Below are 15,958 nucleotides of genomic sequence, written 5' to 3' on the forward strand. Positions count from 1 at the left end.
TGAAAACTCATAAGAATTGTTAGAAAGCTCCAAAACCAATTCCTTTAATGTCATAGTTGGATTGGCAAAAAGAGTATGCATCAACATCGAGATTGGCTAGGCATCTTCTAAAAGGGACAGGCATTGCGCACAGGGCCACGCGATAGTTGAGGACATGCTTCAGAAGGATGACGTTGAAGTAAACATACTCTGCATGTCTCCAGATCCTGTAATTACCTAGTAGCCAAAACTCAAACAAGGGAGGTTAGTTCAGAAATTTGACTTCTAAGCTCACAAATTTCTCTTACCTCTTCTTTTTTGCGTTGAGTTGCTTGTTTTGCAATAAGCGCATAATAGATGCTTAGATGATCTACCATGATAAAACACTACAAGAAAATATGTCTATCACAACGATTTTTTTGCAGTGATTTGACAAATATTGCAAACCATTATAATATTACAACGTTTTTAGCAACACATGTCTAAAATGTTGCTCTTGATATCAATTGCAGCAGTTTGGTCACAACGTTTTATTAAAGTGTCGTGATAGAGATTCAATTGCAACAGTTTCACTAACAATGTACTTACAATATGTTTATTACAACACTTAGGTTGCAATATTTGTTCTTAATATAGCAATAGAGTCAAATTTAATATTTTACTTAGAATTAGAAAAAATATAATGCCTAAAAACACAAAAGGAAAAAACAAAGAAAAGGAAAAGAATAAGAGAAGCGGGAATGGATTTTTATGTTAAGTGTGGCCGGTGGCCACCATGACCTTTTGTCTTCACCCAACTCCTCTATCCAAAACACAAAATCCCACCATCTTTCACACCCCGCCTCGCAAAATCCCTTTGTCTTCAACCTTTTTCTCCTCATAAAATCTTTTTGTCTTCACCTTTCCTTTAATTTTCAATTGTTAGGACGGAAGTTCCGAAAGTGCCAAGAAGGAAATCTAGGTATCTTCTTATACATCAGTTTTGTGGGTTTTTTTGTCTTATCAATTTAATTTCAACCTTAAGCATGAGTTAGAATGTCAGATTTTAGCATACAATCTGTCACATTTCGTTCGGAGTTGCTACACTTCCTTGACTTTCTTTAATTTGTAACTTAAATGCTACCATGTCATTTTGTAATGTCTACATATATTTTTCAAATATTGTTATTTTCTTGACATTCTGTTTTTTTTTTCCAAGGTCTGTGTAGCTTGAGTTTTTTTGGCCTTTTGAGATGTTGAAGCTTATTTTTAGTTGCTGGTTTTAGTCTCTAATGGGGTACTGAAAGTGGGTATAATCGATAGATAAGAAGAAAATGTTTGGAAGATTCTTTCCGGTTGATTCGGTGGATTTCAAATCAACACAACAAACAATTACTTTGCCAAAAACTCAAATCAAATGAGAAAACATAAAGCCTAAAATCAAGCTCCATCTTGGCATCAAAACTTTGACTAAGCCATTAACCCCAACCACTTTTGTTTACAATTGAAAAGAATGGAATGACAACGTTTTTTTTTTTTCATTCATTTTTGTGAGTACGATTACCACATCCATAACGAATTTAGCCCTTGAAGTCACGAACACAGTTGTTTTTAATGCACTGATAAGTGAGTTTTTATTTTAGAATATACAATAATTAGCCAACCTCATTGTTGGGCAATTTTGATTTTATGAACCTAATTCAAAAGGCTAATATCTTTTTGATTGCTAGAGTTTTTTTCTTTCTTCTTATTCCATTTTGATTCTTAATTATAGTTGTTACTCATAGTATTTACTTACTTTCTGGACTAAAAGTAAATTAGAAAAATTAACTAACTTTAGATATGAATATATGTTATGTATTTTTTGTGGAGGAAGACAAAATTGAATAGAAAATTTTTTATGTGAAAGTGAGTTATCATTAGTTGTAGATATTTTGAGCCATATCTATGAACTGTTCCATTGCCAATTCTAGCATCACAGAATCCAATAGCCTCTCAGTTAATTATGCCTTTTATAACAAACCTCTTGTGTCTTGTGTGTGGTTGAAATTCAAATTAGATTTTATGGAATAGAGAGAATTAGCTAGTACTCGTTTTGTTGCCCAACTTCATTTCCTTTTGCATCTCCTTCTTGTCTTATGTGTGGTTGTAGCAGATATTAAACCAGTATTTACTTTATAAGAAAATTATAATGGGAAAAAAAAAAGATGTTGATTACATATGCCTTCTTTTATATTGAAGCTTTGATTGAAGAAATTTGGTCTTTTTTGGTGTTAGTAAAGCAATGAAGGGATGCTTTTAAATCCATATTACCTTCCACCCATGGTGTATATATGAAAGCACAATTACTTTTACTTTTTGCAAATGTATTACTTTTAAATTTCGTCTACCACTTTATCTCTTTGCTCCACATGGCAGGGAAATTTTATTGTGGATTTTGCACGAACGTGAAAAAGCAGCTAGTAGCTGAGAGATAGTTATATATGTCATTGGATTGAGATGCTTTTTTTTTATTATTATAGTATTATTGTACTCATAATGTTGTTTTATTTCTACAGTACTTTTTATACATCTTATATTGATTTTATCATACCATATGATGTATACGTGAATACTTTAAGTGGATTCATTCAAAGCTTGAATGTTTTTTTTTTATTATATGGTATAACTATCGTGCAGTTATGGTAGCTATATATTATTGTTTGCATAGAATTGTTTGATGACTTTTCTTTGTCTCTTAATTTGTTTATCTTGTTTTTATGTTTATATATTAACTACTATTTTACTGTTAATGTGGTAGATTAATCATATTAATGGACAAGAGTTGGATTGGTAAATCTGGAGTTATTTAGATGGAGTAGCCTCATTTCTAAACTTTGCATTTGAGAATGCATCTCAAGATGGAAAGATTTTGTGTCCATGCAAAAAATGTGGAAACACATTTCGGCTTGATAGAGAAAATGTCTGTGATCATTTAGTATGTAATGGATTTGCTAGAGGATATACTTGTTGGATTTTTTATGGTGAATCTACTTTGGATCGTTCAGTTGGCCAAAATCAAGTTTTGAATGAATCTTCCATTCATGAAAATTTAGATGTAGATGGACGTAATAACATGCAAGACATGTTACAAGAGGCTTTTGGATATTTTGATGAGAATGCATTTCAAGGAGTTGGAGTCGATGTTGATGACACAACCAGTGAAACACCAAATATTGATGCATCAATTTTTTGCGACTTGGTTACGGATTGTAATTATGAGTTATATCCGGGATGTATAAGTTTTTCAAACTTTCATTTATTGTTCGCCTATATGATATCAAATGTATGAGTGGTTGGAGTAATAAGTCATTCTCGTTACTTTTGGACTTATTATGTGACGCATTTCCAGAGGGAATCAAGTTGCCCAAAACTTTTTATGGAAAAAATAGAATAATCAATAAATTAGGACTTGGATATGAAAAGATGCATGCAAAGATCCCACCAAGTAGAAATCTCTCTAGTTGCTCATAAGTGGAAAGATGGAAGTTACATGGATGAGGAGTTTGCTAAAATTGTTGTAAGTTCCAAATTAATTTAAAGATTTAAAAGTTTATTGTTTACTAATTATAATCTAATTCTTTAATAGGAAAAATTTCAAGAATGTATGAGTCAAAATGTAGATACTTCATGAGTTATGCCTACAAAGAAGGTGTTTGAACAAGTCATGTATAAAGAGCATTTTGGACGTGTTCATGGAATGGGATCAGGACCAACACCCATCGAAGTTTTCAAAACTAAATATCATCAATTTGGGGGGTCGAGATCACTTCTGAGATAAGTATGGAAAACTATGAAACTGTAGAAGAAAGATTTAGACTAACAAAACTAGAGTTTGAAGTGGCAGACATGCGGTTAGATATGAAGAAAGTACTTTCATTATTGATGTTGGGCATATTTTTCACAATTTGATATTACATTTTGACAGTACTTCATAGGATTTTGAATACTTTATCTTGAAATTTTTATGTTAATTCTTGATTAGTATATTATTACTTCCCCTAACAATTTTTACTATTTTTGGAAGTACAAATGAAATTTGAAAAATAGATGCCAAAGGCAAACAAGAATTATAGTTAAATTATAAATTTGTTGGAAAGTAGGTTGTAACAACGGTTGTGATATAAGAATTAAAATTATTTGTATAAGATCAATTAATTATTGCAGCAATTATCAAAGAATTTCAATGTTTACATAAATTGTGGCAATAAAGAAAAATATATTGTTGTTGATATTAGAACTATTGAAGCGTCAAATCTTGCAATATGATCAAATTACAGCAGTTATAAGGTACTCCTAACATTTTTGAACTGATCTGAATTAGCAGAGGTTACTCATTGTTGCTAATTTATGTAAAGAACTATTACCATTGAAATCGTAATTGTAACGGTTCACATATGATTGCAGCGGTTACTAAACTATTGCACGTGAAACAACAGTTGCTAAAATGTTGTATTTTGATGTAATTAACCACTACAATATAGGTACCCTATTGCAACGGTTATTGAAGCTGATTTCAACTGTTGTTAAAAGTGCTGCAATAGACCCTTTCAACAAAACTTTTACCAGCGATTTGTGAACCACAGAGAGAGTTTACAAGAATTTAACAAAGAGAAATTAATTGGTTCTCAGTAATTGTGCCAATTTGATGGAGAGATTTACGATTGACTGCAAACCTCTACTTATCAAATAATATTTATAATTCACCAAACCGACTACTTATACTACTAGGTAGCACAAGTGACAAGTACGAGGTCAAGCCTCAGGGAGCCTAATATACAATCTCTCTAAGCTAAATTAGTATATGGAAAGCAATAAAAATGGGGGGTTTGGCTGTTTAGATTGACAAAAAAACTAAATGCAGAAAAATAAGATAGATTGAGAAAGAGAGAGAACAAACACGAGATTACCTTCATTAATTTAGAGATCATTGGGATATCTATGAATCTATTCATCGGTTAATCATGTAAACATTCATAGATTAACTAGTCGAATGTAGGGAAAGCCCTACAAACTCTCTATGAAAACCAACATGTCGTCGATTCCTAAAAATTAACTAAATGTTGTCACGCAAGCCCTTTCATTTAGTTAATCGCAATAAGTTCTTGGATTGATTAGGACATTAAGCTAAATTGACCAACTAACCTAATCAATTTCCAATATTTAGGTTTGGTTATCTTTTATGTGATCCTAGAAGTGTAGCAATCAAGCCATAATTCCAAGTAAAACCTATTGCTACTCAAATTAAGCTTGCCTTTGATGCAATTACGGACATCTAAAACATACATAGCAAGGAAGAACAAACATACAAGTATATGCAATTAAGCTGTTAATTTAATCTACCTATATGCTCATTCTAAAAATTCAAACAAAGAGAGGAAATCAATAAGAAATAGAAAGTTCCAAGAATAATTTATCAAAATCTCATAAAATTTAAAGAAAACGGCCTACGAACCTTAAGACCGATGATTGGCCTTCAACCGTTCATTGAATCCAAATCACGATGCCAAAATTGGCCAAAAATGAACTTAGACCTCTAAAAATTAGTGTAACTCTCCTCTCTCTTTATCTAAAATGGAATAAAAATCTATTTATACCAACATTGCAACACTGAAGGCAACATTACGACACTTATCATAGCATAGCCCTCAAGCATAAAACTTGCGTTGCTACGCTGATCAATTCGTGAGGCACGCGAGCACGTTTGCTTCATGTCCGTCAAAATTCTTGGCATAGCTATGCTACATGCAGCATCGCGACACTCTCTTCAATATCAGCTATTGCCTTTGAACGTAGTGCATTGCCATAAGGCTAGCATTGCAACGCCTCGATGCATGGTTGCTTCTGCTTTCAAGCATGAAGCTACGCTCCATAAAGGTTTACAACGCTATGTCCAAGGCATTTTGATAATTTACTTCTTTTGAAGCCTGGATGCTCAATTTAGCTCCAAATTGTTTCAAATTAATCTTGAATGAATTATAATGGTTGATTCTACCTCATGGGCACCCGAAACCTATAAAAACACAAAACAAATACATTGAACATGGCAACGAACTTGGATTATGCTAGGAAAAATAGCACTTTTATAGCGCTATCACTCCCACATTGGAATTTCATATCATAAATCTCTTAACCAACTTTGTGTAATCTCTTAACCCTTTCAATAAAAAACATAAGTTATATTTTGAGAAATAACCAATAAAAATGATAAAGTATCTATTTACTTCTCTAATTAAAATTTCTTCAAATTCACACAAATTTGTGTGAATTAATTCTAGTATCCAATATTTCTTTCAATACTTTTATATGGTCCTTTTGTGATCTTAGCTTTATTGCATGTTTCACATTTTTCAAAATTAATTTTTAAACTAGGAATTAATCCAAGGCTACTCATTATTCTCACATATTTACTATTTATATGACATAAATGAGCATGCCAAAAATTTAAAGAAGAGAACATATAAACCAAACTGGTAGATGCTTTATTGATTTCTCAATGTTCAATTTGAACATTCCATCACAAGCATAACATTTCTCAACAAAAATTTGCTTTTTTGTTATCACATATTAATCATATTCCATAGTCTATTTAATGCCAGCTTTATTAAGAAGATAACTCGAGATTAAATTCTTTCTTATGGAGGATGTGTGAAAAACATATTTCAAAGTTAGAAACCTTCCAGATGTGAATTTTAACAATCTCGCCACTTTCCAAATTTTGGGTGGTATGAGAATCACCGAGCATTATTATTTTAGGTTCCTCAACAGGAGTATAAACTTCGAACCAATTTTTATCATAACAGGCATGTCTATTGGCTCCATAGTCAACCCACTATATCCTTCACCACTTTTAATATGAATCTTATTCATATTAAATTCAACCTATAGTTATAATATAAATCTCACATATTATTTAATATTTGAATCTCATTCAAATACATTGTTCTCTCATATAATAAAGTATAAGTTTGAATCTCATACAAAATTAACTTTATATCATAATGTATATATACATTATATTAATTGTATCTCATATGATTAATTTTCTTATATAATTTGAACAATTCAAATTAATCCAAAATAAGATGATTCTTGTTTTGCCCTTAGTGAGCTAGCAATGGGATGTAATAAACCTATAGATTATAAGCTCTAATGATACAAGATTAATTAATTGAACTCTTTAATTAAATGAATTAACATTCATTAACTACAGGTCATTCCACTAAAGATCCATAGTTGCACTATTTGTGCTATAGATATATTTGTGTCCATGGATATAACTAATCAACAGTAAGTTGACCCTCTACGAATCGCTCATAATTACATATGAGTCAAATTATTGTTTTACCCCTTTAATTACATATAACTCTTTAAGTCCCACTGATACTCTAATGAACAACTTGTTTATGGTCCTACCATAAACAAAAACTTTCTCAGACCAATGAGAGAGAGAGGCCCCGTTGTTCAAGACCTAGAGTCAGTACTTAAGGGAGCAATTCATAAAGACGAGAAGGAATGAATTCCATATTGTGTAGCTATGTTCTCAGCTCCCTACTCGGATAAATCCTCAAATGGTAGGCTTATTAAGTCAACGAGTTGGGTCAATCTCACCCATACAAATTAAAAGATTACCCTTATAAACAAGAGTTCATAACTCACTAAAAATTAAGGTCGAGTTACCTATGGTCTTCTTATGAAATGTTAATCTTTTCAGAAAACGGTGTTATAAAGAGAGATTAATCATTTTGCGGTTCGGTCTTATGCAAACTCTTTGTATATGATATCCCCACTCACATGTCTCCATATGAACAACTGGGCTCATATCGTTTGTAACACTTTACAACTCTTGTAACAATTACAAAGTTGGTCATATTTGTAGTGTCACCAGGATAAGGCACTCAATCTTATCCATATATTGCAGACCATTTAGGTTATTATTTAAATATAATCCACTTGTGTGTCTACCACATACTGTTCAAGTTTCGTAAAATAACTTTGGATCTTTCTTTAATGGATAATTGCATATATAAAATAATCAACCATTATTTCAAATAACATATTAATTACGAGGCTTTAGGCCATATATCCCAACAATCTTCCACTTCCACTAAAGCTGGTGAGACATGTATCCTAGGGCATACTCCATACCCAACATGATCTCCCACTTGCTCTAAAGCACTAAAACATATCTCGTAGTCCTAGACATGTTGGGATTGATGCCCTAAAGTCTCGTGTCCTGTAATTTGTAAATAGTTTGTATGAACGCTTGTATTGTATAATATATGATATTTACTTCACATCTTGTTTTTTGCTCAGTTGTATGTTTTATTTGCTTTACCAAAAACCAATAAACATAAAATCCCTAGTTATCTGTATGTAACTTAAGCATGTATGTGGTGACATACAAGTGGATCATGTCTTGAGTGATAACCAAGATGGTCTGTAGTATATGGATATAGGAGGGAAACCTTATCCTGGTAACACTATGGATGCGGCCCCCATTGTGGAATGATCACAAGTGTTGTGACTTGTCACAGATGGTTTGATCTTGATCATTCGTGTTGGGAAACTGCGAGCGGAGGCATCCTATACAAAGAGTTTGTATAAGACCTGACCACGAAGTGTTAACGTCTCGTTATATAACATTCATGACAGAGACTTCACTTCACTAGCATGACCATAGGTAATATGACCTCAATCTTGAGTGAGTTAGGAACTCTTGCCATTGAGGGCGGTCCTTTGATTGGTATGGGTGCGAGTGGCCAGGTCGTCGATTCAAACCTACCATTTTGGAGATTTGTCTGATTTGGGAGATGGGGACTCGGCTAACAAAGAGTTCACTCTTTCACCAAGGCAAGGGTAAGTAGATAGATAGCTCCCTTAAGGGTTGATTCTAGGACTTGAATGATGTGGCGCCATACACCTTCTCTGGCTCGAGAGGTGTTCACATAAAGTTGAAACTATGTTGTATGTTCATTAGAGGAATTAATGGTACTTAAGGAGTGAGATGTAACTACAAGGGAAAAAACAGTAATTTGGCCCAACTGTACTTACGAGCATCTGTGAAGGGTCATCATACTCATGATTGGTTATATCCGATGACCACAGAAATAAATCTGTGGAAAGAAGAGTTCAGCTGTTGGTCTTTAGTGAATGCCTGAAAGTTAACGGATGGTGGATTTTGTGCTAAAGAGTTTAGTCAGCTATTCACGGACCGTTGGAGCTTCGAGCCACAAGTCCATTAGGTCCCCTGGGTAACTTGGATAAAGTCGAGAATCAGTATTTGGATCAGTTTGAAATGTTCAAATTGACAAGAGGGAGTTCAATTATATGTTATATAATTGAATGTTTAATTATGTATGATATAATTGGCTAAATGTATGAGATACATTATTTTGGAGAAATTAGATATAAATATGATTTATATCATGTGAAGGAGAAATTACTATAGTAAATATGTGATATCAAACTATAGGACAAGAATATAATATGATTATATTTATTAATTGGTTTAATTATATGATAATTGCCTAAAATTCCTCTCGGACGTGCGTTAGTGGAGCAGCCCCTTCGTGTTATGGAACCGAAAATAAAATGAAAATTAGTTACATTTACAAGAGTTCGAAAAATTGGCACCGTGTGGAAACGTAAAACGATCGCATAAGTTGAGAGCCTATATGATAGTTGCTCAGCGCCTAAATAATCGCATACCTCGTGCCTAAACGATCGCATAGTGTGTCGTGTTTTCTAAACAATCGTCTACCTTTTTCTAAACGATCGCTTAGTAAAACCTACACGATCATGTAGCTTCTTCTAAACGATAATCATTTAGCTATATGATAACCTCCTTTTCTTTCTCACTTGCTTATCGTCTATATGATTAGTTCATTCTCCTACCTCTACCAAACTCACCAAGGACCACACTTTGGATTCTTACTCCGAGAATACCAAGAGCTCCATTTTGGTGGTGTCGTCCCTGCTGCTTTCACTTGTTCGTGATTGATCGTGCTGCTGCAGCCGACGCGTTTGCTGGGTGATAGAGATCGTGTAGAGGTCTTTTGCTGCGTTGAGTTACAAAACTTGAAGAGCGTCTTCAATGGTATGATAACTCTTTCCCTTATTCTTTAATGTTCAAAGCATGTCATTAATTATTGTTTATTTGCATAATTGTATGTTAGAATGTATAAGTTGTATTTCGGTCACGGTGAAATCGGAAAGATCTGAATGTGCTCATAGATGCTCTTCATTATTCAATTGGTATTAGAGCGAGGTTCTGATACTCCAATTTCATTGTTGCAACGAATTACATATATATTCTTAGCAGGTGCATGTCTGCTCTGTTTAAATTTGTTAAATTGTTGTGGATGTGCGGATTAATGGATGTTTTCGTGGATGTTTGCCTCAGATTGATATAATTCTTTTGCATTTGCGGTTGTTTGTAAAGGCCCCTGCATTTTTGGGTATTAATAATCGTTATGAGTCTGTAATTCAAAGTTCGTTTGAGTTTTGAGTCATTCGTGAAGAAGATCGGAGCAAGCGTTGCAGTTCTTCGAGGAAGGGGACGATCAAGGGTTGATCGCATCGTGTAGACGATTGGGTACGCAATTGCTGAGCATTAGGTTATGTAAATGATGGATGCTCACGTATCATTTAACGCGAGCGCGCACTAGATAATCGTTTAGGTCAACAAGATTCATCGCTTAGTAACTGACTAAACGATCGTTTAGTAACGCAAGGTAAATCGTTTACCTGTCGCCGCGTTAAGCAATCGCATAGACGATCAGGCTTTGCAGCCTCGTTGTCGTCTACGCGACCATTTAGTTTTTGCGTCTATTGTCTAGTGCGCGTAGGGCGATCATCTATCTTCGGCGTTAACTACACGATGGAGTCCTCTTGGTGGTTCAAGACCCAGTTCGTCTGTGAACCAGTTTACACAATGAAAAATGTAATGATAGGGTTATTTCATTCTAGTTTTTTTTTTAGTAAAGGCTCATCCCGGTCCATTAGTCCTTTATTTATTACATGCGATGTATGGTTTTTAAATTTCATATGATGTGCATATAATAAATCCCACCTTAGGTTGTGCAATGATCATGCATCATCTCTTTATTGTAATTGTTATAATTTAGAGAAGCTTGATTTAATTATGTAAGTGCATGCTCATGCATCATATAATATAAGAGTTATATTTATGCATGCATAAAAATCATTGACATGTATCATCTTTATATTATAATTGTTATAGTATAAGGGTGAATGATAACATGTTTGCTTGGTTGTTACACATTATATAAAAGTTATGTATAGTAATGATCGGACATTGCATGAAGCATGACACATAGGTTACTTTATAAATGTTATAAACACCTTGTTGTGTGCAATGGTTTTTTAGTTTTTTCTTTTTAAAAGTTAAAGAGAAATTAAAACTAAAAGAAATAAGAAAGACATGCATGCTCACTTAGGTTTAATTCATGGTTTTAAAATGTTTAAAACTTGGATCACATAGACCTAAAATCAGGATTCTAATATGATTAACTACCCTAAGGCTTAAATCTTTTAATCACTTTAATAGGATTAAATTGGCTAATAAAAGGTTAAAGTGTAACAAATCTATCTATAAGGGACCTTTTGTCTAAGACGGGTTTTGTCAAGGTTGGGGTATTAAGTTGATGGAAACGTAACACCCCTACCTAGGAACTTACCTGGAAAGGTGAATTAGATAGATTTGATGCATGCATGCTAGTTAAGGGTAGTCCATTAAAGTGTTTAAATGTGACTACTTGAATTTGTTCAAATTTCATAGAAAAACATTGTTTATGAGTGGAATTAAAAAGACGACTTAGACTAAAATCAGTAGTCGGATTGTCTAGGTTAATGAACCCTATGTAGAACATTCAGTGGGAGGTACTTGGGGCACAAGATGCTTCACTTAAACCTTTCACGTATCTCCTAAATAGTCCATACCATGAGATCTACCCCCGACCTCGAGGCATCTTTGCCGTGTCCCCCTAACGGATGGTGTTTGGGTAGGTCAATATCAAGGTGGATGGAGAGAGTGTTCATAGTAAGTGGAAGGGGGAAGTATGACAGCATATCCCTCAGTCTCCCTCGTTGGGTTGAATAAAGTTACTACACATCGTCTCGAGGCACTCTGGGAGTGTCCCCCTAAAGGAGGGCAGTTTTGCGCATTTCTTTATTTGATCTCCTGTAAGAGGATAAAGTAACTTAGTCTCTTGCCTTAATCTGCTTCTTCCCTATGGTGGGTGATAACGGGCAGAAATACATGTTATTATAGCGCAAAGTTATAAAACAATGCAGGATTGCGATGGTAAAAATATATAATATTGCATCTAAGCTCACAACATTGCGATTGCATGCATCCTTCGCATTAAAACAGCTAACTTATGTATTTTCGTGCAGAAAATACGTTAATGCAAAGCGGAAATGCAATCCGAATAAATTAACGTCCGAGCACATTAAGAGATTATGACCGCAAGGCTATGCGATCATTTTCGCTCGCAAATATCTGCTCAAGAAGGTGACCGCATAGAGCCGGCGCATTAAGGTGGATGCATCTGGGTGAAAGCTTAATAAATCACGATGTGACAGAAAGCTAATGACAGTCGATTCCGAATTAAGTTGACGAACCGTTAACACCTACTGTAACAAGTACACTCAACTTTTTGGTGACAATTATTCGACGTATCAGACAGAGAATTAATGTTATCTCATTAGTGCAATCATGAGAGAGAAGAAGCTTTTCACCCTGAAGCTCTATAAATACCGCAGACCACCATTAGTGAAAGGGTGGGATCAGTTAGTTAGTTTGCTCAGTCTTGGAGTTTTTGTTCTTAGTTTTTTTATACTTAGAAGGCGGAAGCGAGAGAAAGGAAAAGACGTCGGACGATCGTCTTGGTCAGCTTGAGAACCCAGAAGGTGTTGAAAAACAAAGAGAGGGTCGACTCTTGCGAGAGCAAGAATATCTTTTGAACAGAGTAGAGAAGAACAGTGTAAAAGCCTTGGGAAGTAAGAAATTGCTACCAGGCTCTTTATTCTTATTCCACATTGTCATTCTGTACTTCTATTTTATATATATAGAATGGAACTTGCTTTTCTACATCTGTTCACTCTCTGTAAAATACATATGAGTAGCTAAAATTGTCGAAAGGGTTGAGAAGTACTTAGCTAACATGACCTAGGATCTTCATTGCATGCGATCATTTTGTCTTATGTTGCGCCTATCACTCTTTAGAGCTACTCGAGAGAGAGAGTCTAAAGAAAGAACCTAAGACTTGAGAGAACTATGTTAAAATCTAGACTCAGGAGAGTAAGATTAGATCTGCATAAGCAAAAGATAGGGACTTAGAGATAAGCTCTGTTTGCCAACATGCATCGCATGCACCCTAGAGATAGGTTATGGTAGTATGTGGTCGCCTTGTATGTGTGTGTGTCAATCGTCATCGCATAGATAAGAATAAAGGCTTATGTGTAAGTCCTATAGACATCGTCGCATATATTGCATGCATTCTAAAACTAGAAGTTGTAGCATTTGCATTGAGAGATGATTTGTTGTTGTATGTATGTAGCTTGATCGCATAACAATGAATGCAATCCTAGGAAGTGTTAGCTAAACCCTTTCTCAACCCGTTCCCCTGCATATTCATCGCATCTTTCGTATTACTAACTCTTTTCTCAATTCCGCCGTATACATTTTATACTGTAAACAACAAACCAACCAACCCTTTGATTTATTTGTTACCGCAAAGTGATCTCAAAATTACCATCGCATAGTGTTTTCCTTAGTCCCTGAGTTTGACCTTGGGCTTACAAGGCAACTCAGTAGGATTTATACTTGGATCTTGCTGAGAAAACTTGCATGCTCAATGCATTTTCCACCACCGTATTATTGATCATTATTTCATCGCATAAAATATGCATCAGTGAGCTCATTAGGGCAGGACTTTGAAATCGAAAGCGAGGGGTCACACTTATACGGAATTGTTAAAGGCTAATAGTTCTTGACCGAAAAATGGTGGCTGTTAGGTTCAGTTCCAAGAGTTGGTTCTGCCTAATGCTTGAGAATGTCTCATCCCAGCGAAGGGGCAACTGATCACCCCATTGGTGACGTTTGTCCTACCTCACTAGGGCATCATTGCAAAATAGAAGTCTATAACTTAGGGTACTTGAAACTATTTGACAGAACTGATTGGTTTAAAAGTGGTTTAGCAAAATCTAATAAAGGTTTTTTTGTATTTTCGGCAACCACTCTTTTACAAAATGGCAATAGCCACGTTGGCTTTGTTAAGCGTCAAAAAATTAACTGGCGATAATTTCGCAACATGGAAACATAAGATCACAATGATCCTAATCATCGAGGGTCTCATGTTCGCTCTCACGGAGGTCTATCCTCCTATTCCAGCTCCAAATGCCACTCGAAATGTTTGAGAGGTATATGAGCGATGGACAAGGGTGAATGAGAAGGCCTGAACCTACATCTTGGCAAGTCTTTCTGAAGTCTTGGCCAAGAAACATGAGCCTATGGTCTCAGCGCGTGAGATCATGGAGTCCCTACAAAGGATGTTTGTGAAGGATCTCTTAATGAAGAGTTCCATGAGTGTATTCGGATCACTCCAATTTTATAGTAACCAAAATACATCAAATACGTTCAAACGCACAGTTATACAAACAAACAGTAATTATCAGCATGCTTTGAACAAGAAATTACAAGGGAAAGAGTTGTCATACCAGTTGAAGACGGTCTTCAAACTTCGAAACTCAACACAGTGGAAACCTCTACCCAATCAACCAATGCCCAGCAGATGCGTTGATTACAATAGCACGAATAACCACACAAACACGAACGCCACGGAGACGACACCATCAAAAAAGAGCCCTAGGTATTCTCGGAGTGAGAATCCAAAGTGTGGTCTTGGTGAATTTGGTAGAGGAAGGAGGAAGAACATATCGTGTAGGTGATAAGCAAGTGGGAGGGAAAAAGACGCTATTGTATAGCAAGATGCTTATCGTTTAGGAGAAACTACACGATCATGTAGGTTTTACTGAACGATCGTTTAGGAAACACGGCATACTATACGATCGTTTAGGGAAGCTATCCGATCGTTTAGAAACTAGCGTGGGAACGTTTAGGCGCAAGGTCGATGGCCGTTTAGGCCGCAGAGCGACTATCGTATAGGCTCTCGAAATTAAGCGATCAATTACCTTTTCACCAACGCGCTCTTCATATCTCTTTTTGGACGACTGATTCAAAATGTAAACAAATTTCATTTTAATCCATCGGTTACAATAACCAACGCATTCCCACTAACGCACGTCCGAACGTGATTTTGGGTTAATTATCATATAATTAATCAATTAAAATATTAACAAATACAATCATATTATATGTTTACCCTATAGTTTGATATCACATATCTACTATAGTAATTTATCCTCTACTTGATATAAATCATATTCATGTCTAATTTCCTCCAAAATAATGTATCTCATACATTTAGCCAATTATATCATGTATAATTAACCAGTTCAATTATATCATATATAATCGAATTTTCTCTTGTCAATTTGAACATTTCAAATTAACCTAAACATTGATTCTCGACTTTATCCAAGCTACCCAAGAGACCTAATGGACCTTTGGCTCGAAGCTCCAACGGTTCGAATTATAGTTGACTAAACTCTTTAGCCACAAGATCACACCATCCATTAACTGTCAGGCATTCCACTAAAGACCAACAACTGAACTCTTCTTACCACATATATATTTTTGTGTCCATTAGATATAACCAATCATGAAGTCAATGACCCTTCACAAGTGCTCGTAAGTACAGTTGAGCCAAATTACCGTTTTTCCCCGTAGTTACATCTCGCTCCTTAAGTACCACTGATTCCTCTAATGAACAATACAACATAGTCCAACTATGTGTGACACCTCTCGGGCCGA

General features: G+C 35.0%; 1 long non-coding RNA gene across 1 annotated transcript; it reads left to right on the top strand.

Moving 5' to 3' along the window:
- The first annotated feature begins 709 nt into the window (after window positions 1–709).
- LOC120092217 lies at window positions 710–3,302 on the top strand. Its single transcript, XR_005485934.1, has 2 exons — window positions 710–940; window positions 2,759–3,302. It is a non-coding gene; the product is annotated as an uncharacterized LOC120092217 (long non-coding RNA).
- The last annotated feature ends 12,656 nt before the right edge of the window (window positions 3,303–15,958 follow it).

Source organism: Benincasa hispida, chromosome 1 (assembly GCF_009727055.1).
Source record: "Benincasa hispida cultivar B227 chromosome 1, ASM972705v1, whole genome shotgun sequence".
Taxonomy (NCBI): domain Eukaryota; kingdom Viridiplantae; phylum Streptophyta; class Magnoliopsida; order Cucurbitales; family Cucurbitaceae; genus Benincasa; species Benincasa hispida.